The sequence below is a fragment of the Tachypleus tridentatus genome, chromosome 1 (genome assembly GCF_004210375.1).
Source record: "Tachypleus tridentatus isolate NWPU-2018 chromosome 1, ASM421037v1, whole genome shotgun sequence".
NCBI classification, from domain to species: Eukaryota; Metazoa; Arthropoda; class Merostomata; order Xiphosura; family Limulidae; genus Tachypleus; species Tachypleus tridentatus.
Window position 1 is genome coordinate 15491069 of NC_134825.1, and position 12175 is coordinate 15503243.

The following is a 12175-nucleotide window of genomic DNA, read 5'->3' on the forward strand; positions in this document are numbered from 1 at the left end:
CTTTATAAAGGACAGTTTTATATTCTTGAATACGGTAACATCATTGCACGTGAGCAGCGTAACTGCAATTTCCATAACTTTAGCCAGGCACTACTGACTGGCCAATATACTAAAAGTAACATGTATATTGTTATGATATTTAGATTAAGCATTTCTGTTTTTATGTCGTCACGTGTAGCTTTCCTAGGAACAACAACATAATTTATATTTATTCCCCAATGTTTTATACAGGTTACGAAGTCTGTCAAATTGAGCCAACCCGTATGAAGATAAAGTAGTGAAAATGATAGATAAATATAAAGTTTGTTTAATAAGAACGACGTTCATAATTACCTGGGGATTATAAAATCTGAAAATGTTCTGATCCTTAAAAATATTTTTAATCTTAAAATCAAAATTATTTTGCATGCTGAACAGTCAACATCCTGGTAACGAAAAAAATACAAGAAAATCTTTAATTAAAAGATCTTAATATTTAATTGAAAATGGCATATTTTGTTTTCAAAAGCTCGGCAGTGTGTACCAATAAACTGTCAAATTTTGCAAAGATATGCTTACATTATCAAAAAAATTATACTATAATTACTTTTATGGTTAGAGCTGAGTAAATTTCACCCAACCTTTACTGGAAGGGCTATCTGCAAAATTACAACCATCTGTACCTAATGAGTGGATCTTCAAGAATTCAAAATATGAACACAGAGTACTGATCAATTCTTTCTTTCAGTTTGTTGAATGCTTATCCAGAATCAAGATACGAATAAACGTTATTTGGGTTTTGAAGTAATTTGCGTGGAGGATTTAACAGAATGATCATAGTAAGAGCATGTTATAAGAAATCCACTTATCTTCCAGAGGTTCACATAGACTGTGAAGCTGTTTGAAACTATATGTTCTCAAGACGGTTTGTATGGGTATTAAATCTTTAATTAAAATAAAGTACACAACAATGTTTTGACCTTCTTAGGTCATCTTCGCAAGCAAGCTAATCAAACCTATATAGAATTCGCCCACGAAAACTATGTTTATTTTGATCGATGGTATAACTCTAAGCATATTGGTAACAGTTTTGAAAAACTAAGACAGTTATATCTAATTGACATAACCTAACATCCAACTGCACCGCCCCCCTACAATCCTGTACCCGTTTATACTTTCATCCCTAAGACATATGTCCAGCAATGGTCACTTGCATATTCTCTCTTTCTTAACCTGAAGATGACCTAGGAAGGTCGAAACGTTGTTCTCTCCTTCTCAGTAAATGTTTTAATACCCATACCAGCAGTTCTCAGATGCATTTTTATTTCAAGTGGATTTCTCGTCATCAAGATCTATAGATAGATTTTAATGTATCACTTGGTTTTTATGTCATATAAAGCTATAGATGTATGTTTGTCTATCAATTATTTTCCGAGGTCGGACAGACCTACAGTTGGAAGTTTGTGTATCGATTCTTTCTCTACATCAGAGAAATCTATGTTTGCTTGTCACTTGTATTTCTATGCCAGAGTAAATTATACTTGCATATTTGTTTATCAGATGAAATTTTGTGTATCTCTTATTTTATTTACGTCAGACAGATCCACCCTTGGATGTTGGTGTATCATTTTTTTTATATATCAGACAAACCTATAGTTGTATGCTTGTGTATGACTTCTTTTCCTGTGTTTGACAAATCTGTTTTTTACATGTATGTCCATCACTTATTTTTCTAATTGAGACATATCCATACTTAGATATTTGTGTATTACTTCTTTTCTATGCCAGACATACTCATACTTGGACGTGTGTGTAACACTTGGCTTTCCATGTCAGACAGACCTATAGCTGGATATTTGAGTTTCACTTGTTTATCTACTTCGAAGAGACCTATTCATGGATGATCGTGTGTCAGTTCTTTTTTATGTCATACAGATCTATACTTAACTATCAGACAGACCTAATGTTGGATGTTTGTGCATCACTTACTTTTCTATGTCTTAAGGACCTATAGTTGGATGTGTATGTATCACTTTTTTTTCTATATCAGACAAACCTATAGTTTTATATTTGTGTTTCACTTGTTTTTCTATGTCATGGAGAGCTATAGTTGTTTGTCTGTATATCATTATTATTTATATTAGACAGTCCTCCTGTTATATGTGAATGTGTCACTAATTTTTTTTCTATGCAGACAGACCCATACTAGATGGTTTTGTATCACTTCTCTTTTTATGTCAGACAGCTGTATAGTTGGATATTTGTGTACCAGTTATTTCTATGTGTAAGACAGATTCATACTTGAATGATTGTGTATCGCTTGTTTTTTATATCAGACATATCCACATTCAATTTTAAAAGACAACAATAATAATATAATTATAATACGTTCCTCACGTCAGACAATCACGTAGGCTCATCAAATTTTGATTTAAATGATGAAAATACCATGACCAGGGCGCATTCGAAAGATGAAACTTTTGTCTACAGGGCCAAACTGGGAATCTTAACATTATAATAAGAATAGTATTATATTATATCTACTTGGTATTTTTTATTGGGAATGGTTTTCGCTCGATTGTAAGTGCAGAGCTGAGAAAAAAGTAAAACTTAATTATTCAATTTTAGCATTAATCGATATATTTTTATATTACTTTACTGTTTCGGGAGGAAACGTAATGGAACACTTTTGTACTCCAAGAAGAAATAAGTAGAAAATAATATTATTTATTATCGAAGGCTGTTAGATAAATAATTATAATAATTATAAAATAGCCATATATATACACAACCAAAAGTCATATGAAAAACGTGAGGAAATTCTGAAAATTATAAAACTTCACGACATATCAGAAATATATACACAACAACATGTACAGCAGCTGCTATTTCCGTTTCATGTGCAGAAGACGATTGTATTGCATGTCAAGTGTATTAAAATCTGGAGTTGTTTTTATCGGTTGAATATTTTTATGAAAGTAAAAAAGATAAAATGTCAAATATATATTTTAAAATGTTATTTACACTACGTAGTCACACTTGCCTCAGTATGATTTATTCTGCCTTTTATGATTAATTTCGGATATCGTTTATAATATGTGTTCAGAAAACACGCGTATATATTTCAAAAAGTAACAATATGGATTGTCAACAAAGTGTTCTCAGATCTTAAGTCTCCGGGTTTTTTAAAAGTCACTGTTGATTATATTTTGCGTCAGTCATACATGCGTTCATATCTGTTCTAATGTTTAAAAATAAGGCATCAAATGCATTTAGTAACAAGCTTCTGAATAAAACTTCTATAAAATTCTTGGGGTTTGGAGGAGAAGAATGAAGAGTGGGTAGTTTTGACATCTCCATGTGTTCCAAGCTCTTTTCCATTGAGATAGTTCTGCAAGCTTCGGAATAAATGATAATCTGATAGAGCAAGGTCTGAAGAATAACGAGAATGTGGAAGTTTTTCCAGTCTATCTCTCAATCTTTGCAGATGTAATCCTTGCTGGATGGGGCCGTGCATTATCTTGATGTAACACAACATCTTTACGAGTGATAACAGGCCTTTTTTCTTTCAGTGCAACATTGAAGCGCTCTAACTCTCAGAAGCAAAAGTCTGATGTAATCGTTACATTAAGTAGCAACAACTCAAAGTGGGTCATACATCAACAATATCCCACCAAACGCTTAACAAGACTTTCCTAGGGTGGAGGCTCAGTTTGGGCTGTGCTTTAGCCAGTTTACCTGCGGCGCTTAACATTTTTTATAAAATATCCATTTTTCATCTCCAGTCACTAACCTGTCCAAGAAAGGTGAGTCACGTTCACGAGAGTGCTGAGAGGTGCAAATGTCCACTCTTGCTCTAAGGCTGGGTTTTCTCAAGTCATGGGAGACTCATTTTCCAAACGGTTGGAGATGACGGTGAGCTGTTGAACGGGTTGAATTAAGCTTCCATGCTAGTTCTTAAACTGTCACAGCACAATCTTCATCAAGTGCAGCCAGCAGCAAGTCATCATTAAACTCAACAGGACGACCTGCATGTGACACATCAGTTAAGCTGCAGTCACCTGAAGTGAACTTATGAAATTACCTTGGACGTTTACTTTCATTGAAAGACACCGAATCATAAACACCTTGAATGCTTCATGTAGTTTCTGCTGTACTATTGCCTCTTCTAAACTCATAAAGTATTATATGCCTAATGTGCTCCTCATACACATCCATCTTCATAAGGGTTTATTTGGTTAATGATCTGAAAAAGTGGAGTTGGATTAGTTTCTTTCTGTTTGATTTGTTTTGAATTTCGCGCAATGCTATACAGGGGTTGTCTGCGCTAGCCATCCCTAATTTAACAGTATAAGACTAGAGGGAAGGCAGCTAGTTATCACTACCCACCGCCAACTCTTGGGCTACTTTTTTGCCAATGAACAGTGGGATTGACCGTAACATTATAACGCTCCCATGGCTGAAAGAGCGAGCATTCAAACCCACGACTCTCGAATTACGAGTCGAGTGCCTTAACCACTTGGCCATGCCGGGCCCATACATGATGTAAATGAGCCTAAGTATGACTCATCTCTAAATATGTACTATAAGTCAAGTAAATATGTCACCTATTGCTATAAGTATCTAATTCATCATATTGTAGTTTTATCATATAGAGTATTAAAATGGTATTTACGTAAATACGCATAAAATAATCCAACAACATGAAGAACATTGGAGTATGTGGACTATTTGTATAACGAGTGTGTCCTAGTATAAATAATGAACGTTCCAACAAGTACATGGCCCTGATCTCTAAGATTTTGATTTCACACTAGTGAAAATTTATGAAACTGTTCCCCTCTTTTATGTTGTGTTTAACATTTAATTGTGGCCTCAAACATAAAATATTAATGACACAATAAATGCGGGAGGAAGATGTCAGGGTTGTACCTGACCCTCCTAGGTTCACTCAGAGGACCTAAATAGTGATAAATAGAAAGAGCGAATATATTTATATTATGCACAGAGCAAATTCACAAATCACTGCACAAAGTAGCAATAGAAGAACGTATGGAACACGATTAGAAGGGTGATCTAATAATACTGGTAAATCATCTGTTCCAAAGAAATAATGTTAATGAAAGAGGAGCAGGAAGAATAAATAAAGCTGATAAGTGTGGGAGGGGGTAACAGAGAGAAAGGTCATAGGATGTCAGAAGTGAAGTTAATAAATAAAGCTGATTGGTGGGGGTAACAGAGAAAAAGGTCATAGGATGTCAGAAGTGAAGTTAATAAATAAAGCTGATAAGTGAGGGGTTAACAGAGAGAATGGTCATAGGATGTCAGAAGTGAAGTTAATAAATAAAGCTGATAAGTGAGGGGTTAACAGAGAGAATGGTCATAGGATGTCAGAAGTGAAGTTAATAAATAAAGCTGATAAGTGAGGGGTTAACAGAGAATGGTCATAGGATGTCAGAAGTGAAGTTAATAAATAAAGCTGATAAGAGAGGGTTAACAGAGAGAAAGGTCATAGGATGTCAGAAGTGAAGTTAATAAATAAAGCTGATAAGTGAGGGGTTAACAGAGAGAATGGTCATAGGATGTCAGAAGTGAAGTTAATAAATAAAGCTGATAAGTGAGGGGTTAACAGAGAGAATGGTCATAGGATGTCAGAAGTGAAGTTAATAAATAAAGCTGATATGTGAGTGGTTAACAGAGAGAAAGGTCATAGAATGTCAGAAGTGAAGTTACACAAAAGAAAATTTTTGTACAAACCAAGTGAAGAGATTGTACCTGATGTATAAGTAACACATCATTCTTCGCGTTTACATAAAGAACAGTCTGCTAGTTTATATCTTAGAGCTCCAGGTTGGAGATCAGTGAGATGTTTGTCATCTGAAAACTGTACTGAAACTAATAAATTCAGATTAAGATTTAATATGTGTCATCTGTGGTCACGAAATCTGTCTCACCATTGTAGAGCAAGTTACAAAGGCTACAAACAATATACTATATAACATATCCTGATAAAAATATTTCTAAAGTAAAATCTAGAAGGTGTTAACTGTGTCTAAACCAGTAACAGATTCTTCAGTTAAAACACCCTTAGTGTCAGTATCAGTTTGAAGAATGTGAAAGTTCCTCCCCTAATTTTAGTGGTTTGAGTTAAAGTGAGTTTATTACGTCCTATCTCTTGTGACAACGTCTCAAGAAGTTTATGACTAGATTTAAAGAAAGATTTTCGTAAGATTCGATTAGGAAGAAGGTAATCATTCCATCAGATAAAATCATCATCATTACTGCAGATTGCGACGAAAACTCAAAAACTTTAAGTAAGGAATTGAACATAAAATGTAGTGGGTGAAACAAACCAAGATTTAAAAAAAAGACAGTCCATATGATTATAGAGAACAAGGGAAGCCATTTCGTCTAGCATGGAAAAGCACCTTGATACCACAGAAATGTGATTCTGCAGAAGAATGGTACTTGTTCCGTGGGCAGACCATATAGCCAATGAGGAAGTACAAAGAAGATCAGAGACAGAGAAAATTGATTATAACCACCAGAGAAAGACAACTGAGTTTCCTGGGACATATAATGAGAAAGGAAGAAATTGAAAATATGATTATTACTGTAAAATTAGAGAGTGAAGTGGTCGAGGAAGATCAGGGTTAAATTGCATCAGAAACACAAGGATATCAATGGATGCCAGTATTAAACTACATCAGTAACACAAGGAAATGGATGAATGTCAGTGTTAAACTACATCAGTAACAAAAGGAAATGGATGTCAGATAAACTACATCAGTAACACGAGGAAATGGATGTCAGTGTTAAACTACACCAGTAACACAAGAAAATTGATGGATGCCATCGATAAACTACATCAGTAACACGATGAAATGGATGGATGTCAGTGTTGATATACATCATTAACACAAGTAATTGGATGGATGTCAATGTTAAACTACATCAGCAAAACGAGGATATGGATGGATGTCAGTGCTTAACTACCTCAGTAACACGAGGATATTAATGGATGTCAGTGTAAAACTACCTCAGTAACACGAGAATATTAATGGATGTCAGTGTTAAACTACCTCAATAACACAAGGAAATGGATGGATGTCAGTTTTAAACTATACCAGTAACACAAAGAAATGGATGGATGCCATTGTTAAGCTACATCTGTAACACAGGAAAATGGATGTCAGTGTGGCTGAACTTTTGAAACCTACAAGAAAGATGAACATATGAAGAAATATAATCGTCAACATTTGCACTGGACGTAATACCAAGAGACACAGACTGAACAGTTTGTTATTTTCAATAACGATCTGCCGCCAGCTGAAAGTTAAAGAAGGGTTGAGCAGGCTGAAACATAATTAATAATAATAAAGCTGCCAAATTGAGTCCTGTCACGAATAAAGTTTCCGGGAATGATGTCAATATACCTTCTGTACAAATAGGGAACATTTCTTAAAAACAAAAATCCAAATTATTAAACAAACAGTTTGTATACGAATATTCCATTCTGGTTCCCATAGCAACATAGAGTAATTGTCATTAAACTTAAATATATTTAGAATCAGTACAAGTTGTAAAATTTTATCAGTGGAAGGTAGGAGTATAACTCGTCCATCAAGAAAGAACTTGAGAGGTTTTAAGCCTTCAATGTAAAGATTGAATATGTAAAGAGATATTACATTACCCATGAAGATTATGAACAATTTGTAGGAACCTTAATTTATGTACGATAAGATAAAGAATGTTATCAATAAAATTAGAAATCAGTTTTGTGGAACACTTGTACACAAACATGATGAGCCTTCCTGAAATCTCAGGGTTATGGATCTTGGGGAGTACAAAAAAGATAGACATTCTAGGATCTTATAAACTAAAGTTTCGCCCTTCGTCGGTTAGTCTGTTTATGGTGTCGGCTCTTTGAGTTTGCGTACAACGGTGAATTCCATCACATGTAAAATTAAGTGTCGGATAGATGTCTCCAGCTTCATCTATGTACAGTTCATAGCTCCAAACTACATTAGCGTCTCCTTCGTCAGTAATTGTAATAGCAATGTGAAATCGTGGGTTACATATAGTTTGATGTTCCTTCAGCTCAAGCTATCGTAAAGAAGTAATAAATATCGGCTAATCTGTTCCATCAACATCAGACAACTTAGAATAATTATTCACACTTGAACTAATTTGTGCACTTAATAAAACTCATGGAACCCATTTGTATTGGCTGTCGTTTGGTATAATGCTACACACTATATTACATGTACTCTGCCAACCATGGGGACCAAAACCTTTAACTTAATGCTGAGCCACTTGGAGGTGGACAAGAAGCAGATAAAATAAGTCGAGTCTTGTGTAAAAATTAAAAGGTAAACGTGAAAAGTTCATAAGGTGTTTAATGACAATGATATATCTTAGAAAGTTAGAATATTCGCAAGTGTGGCAAATGCCACACAATAGTACCGTAAAATTGAGTATTCATGACAAGATCTTAAATTAACGAGAGGTAAAACCAATGATTTTTAATACATTAACTCGATTCACTATAACCCTAAATAATTACCAAAATAAGTAAAGTGTGGATGTAGATTTTGAAAGGTCACAATATTCTGTAAACTTTATACAACTTTAATCAGTAACACGAATACTGTTCAATTTCCCACCAAAATAAATGATTTTTTAAAAAATATAACAGAAGAAGTCTTGTTTGTTAAAAATCACAGACTTTACGAGCTCTTTCTAAGAAGTATTGTAAAGGTAAGCAAATTCTAATATAACTAATTTTTTTGTTTTTGAATTTCGCACAAAGCTACACGAGAGCTATCTGCGCTAGCCTTCCCTAATTTAGCAGTGTAACACAAGGCAGCCAGTCATCAACACCCACAGCCAACTCTTGGGCTACTCTTTTACCAACGAATAGTTTGATGGATCGCAACTTTATAACGCCCCACGGCTGAAAAGGCGAACATGTTTGGTGCGACGAGTATTCGATCCCACGACCCTCAAATTACGAGTCGCACGCCTTAACCCACTTGGCCATGCCGGGCAAATATAACTAATATGCCGTACGTAGTGCATACTGTAACATAACTTATCTACAATATTCGTATTTGGAAATGGAACATTCATAACTGCAAATCTGAACGTGTCCATGTTATTAAAATGTTAACTTGAATATTTGTTTTATGATCCTGATACCTAGTTTGGTTTGGTTTGTTTTGAATTTCGTGCAAAGCTACACGAGGGCTATCTGCGCTAGCCGTTCCTAATTTAACAGTGTAAGACCAGAGGGAACACAGCTAGTCATCCCCACCGACCGCCATCTTTTGGGCTACTCTTTTACCAACGAATAGTGGGATTGACCGTCACATTATAATGCCCCACGGCTGAAAGGGCAAGCATGTTTGGCGCGACGGGGATGCGAACCCGCGACCCTCAGATTACGAGTCGCACGCCTTAACACGCTTGGCCATACCGGGCCGACAAGACTTTATAAACAGAATCTGACAGCATGGAACTAACTCATTTTGGATATCAATAAGAGATGAATATCCTCTGTTAAGTGCTAAGGCTCAGCGAACCTGAATTCCCTGTGATAAAAAAACAAGTACCGCGCGAAAATCAGTGTGGAACAGGAAATGAGAGTGTTGGTGTCCAATCAGATTCCAAGGTAAGCTGTGCAGTACCCAGTAGGCGCACACATCCCATTAGTAATTGTGGTTGTTTAAAATGAAATAAAAGTATTGTTTTACCTTCAATTTACGTGTATTATTCTTTCAGACGGCTACAACGTTTTAGAAGATAAATAGTTACTAAGTTTTAAGTTGTTTGGACCTAACGACTTCATAAACGGAATTGTTAGGTTTTTTTTTTCTTTTGCCTAAGGTGAGACAAATTGCTGAGACACTAAGGGTGCTGTGAACCGAAACAGTTTTGGACACGCTGGTAAAAGGAATGGTGCCTAAGTTAAGTGTAGTCAAATTAACATTTTAAGCAGAACCTAACAACAGAAAGAGTGTTTATCATTTTATCTGTTGTGTTGATTATTCTATTTAGAAACGATAATCGATAATAATTAGGAAACATAACAGATGCTAATTAAGAACAACAATAATAATTAGGTGGACAATAATTACGAAGAGCAATAGATAATAATTAGAAACATCAGCGAATAATAATTAAAACCAACAATGGATAATAAATAGGACCGTCAATGGAAAATAATTAAAAACAACAACTGTTAATAATTAGGAACAACAAGGCATTTCTTTTTTTTTTACCGAGGGTTAGATCCGCTAATTACAGGAGATTTAACAAGGAAACTTCTAGAGTGGTATTTATTTGAATGCTATTCTAGTTGTGTGCCAATTAATGTGACTGGATAAACTTAATAAAATTGAAACAATTTCTTATTACCAACAAACAAAAAAGTAACGTATATTTTTGTGTAAAAAAAATTCATTTTCTACTGGGTTGTTATTAGGTCTGTAACCTCCTTTATTTTAATATAGATCTTTACAGAACTAATACATGACTAGCTTAAAGTATAATCTTTAATTGAAGAACTCGAAGTAGAAATGAACCAAGAAATCATATTTGAATTAAACAGATAAATTTAGTTTCTCTGTCTAATCATAGCGGGCCAGTGGCGCAATGGATAACGCGTCTGACTACGGATCAGAAGATTCCAAGTTCGAATCCTGGCTGGCTCGATTAAGCGTTACAATTTTAGGTCCGGCATGGCCAAGCGTGTTAAGGCGTGCGACTAGTGATCTGAGGTTCGCGGGTTCGCATCCCGGTCGCGCCAAACATACTCGCCGTTTCAGCCGTGGGAGCGTTATAATGTGACGGTCAATCCCACTATTTGTGCTAAAAGGGTAGCCCAATAGTTGGCGGTGGGTGGTGATGACTAGTTGCCTTCCGTCTAGTCTAACACTTCTAAATTAGGGACGGCTAGCGCATATAGTACTCGTGTCTCTTTGCGCGAAATTCGAAACACAAACAAACTGTATATTGCAAAACAACACTAGTATACTGCTTTATAAAGGACAGTTTTATATTCTTGAATACGGTAACATCATTGCACGTGAGCAGCGTAACTGCAATTTCCATAACTTTAGCCAGGCACAACTGACTGGCCAATATACTAAAAGTAACATGTATATTGTTATGATATTTAGATTAAGCATTTCTGTTTTATGTCGTCACATGTAGTTTTCCTAGGAACAACAACATAATTTATATTTATTCCCCAATTTTTTATGCAGGTTACGAAGTCTGTGAAATTGAACCAACCCGTATGAAGATAAAGTAGTGAAAATAACAGATAAATATAAAGTTTGTTTGATAAAACGACGTTCATAATTACCTGGGGATTATAAAGATTTTGTAAAAATCTGAAAATGTTCTGATCCTTAAAATATTTTTAATCTTAAAATCAAAATTATTTTGCATGTTGAACAGTCAACATCCTGGTAACGAAAAAATACAAGAAAATCTTTAATTAAAAGATCTTAATATTTAATTGAAAATGGCATATTTTGTTTTCAAAAGCTCGGCAGTGTGTACCAATAAACTGTCAAATATTGCAAAGATATGCTTACATTATCAAAAAATTATAGTATAATTACTTTTATGGTTACGAGCTGAGTAAATTTCACCCAACCTTTACTGGAAGGGCTATCTGCAAAATTACCACCATCTGTACCTAATGAGTGGATCTTCAAGAATTCAAAATATGAACACAGAGTACTGATCAATTCTTTCTTTCAGTTTGTTGAATGCTTATCCAGAATCAAGATACGAATAAATGTTATTTGGGTTTTCAAGTAATTTGCGTGGAGGATTTAACAGAATGATCATAGTAAGAGCATGTTATAAGAAATCCACTTATCTTCCACAGGTTCACATAGACTGTGAAGCTGTTTGAAACTATATGTTCTCAAGACGGTTTGTATGGGTATTAAATCTTTAATTAAAATAAAGTACACAACAATGTTTTGACCTTCTTAGGTCATCTTCGCAAGCAAGCTAATCAAACCTATATAGAATTCGCCCACGAAAACTATGTTTATTTTGATCGATGGTATAACTCTAAGCATATTGGTAACAGTTTTGAAAAACTAAGACAGTTATATCTAATTGACATAACCTAACATCCAACTGCACCGCCCCTACAATCCTGTACCCGTTT

The 12175-nt window shown here is 34.9% G+C and overlaps 1 non-coding gene across 1 annotated transcript; it reads left to right on the forward strand.

Moving 5' to 3' along the window:
- The first annotated feature begins 10621 nt into the window (after positions 1–10621).
- On the forward strand, positions 10622–10694 carry TRNAR-ACG (transfer RNA arginine (anticodon ACG)). The gene has a single exon. It is a non-coding gene; the product is annotated as a tRNA-Arg (tRNA).
- The last annotated feature ends 1481 nt before the right edge of the window (positions 10695–12175 follow it).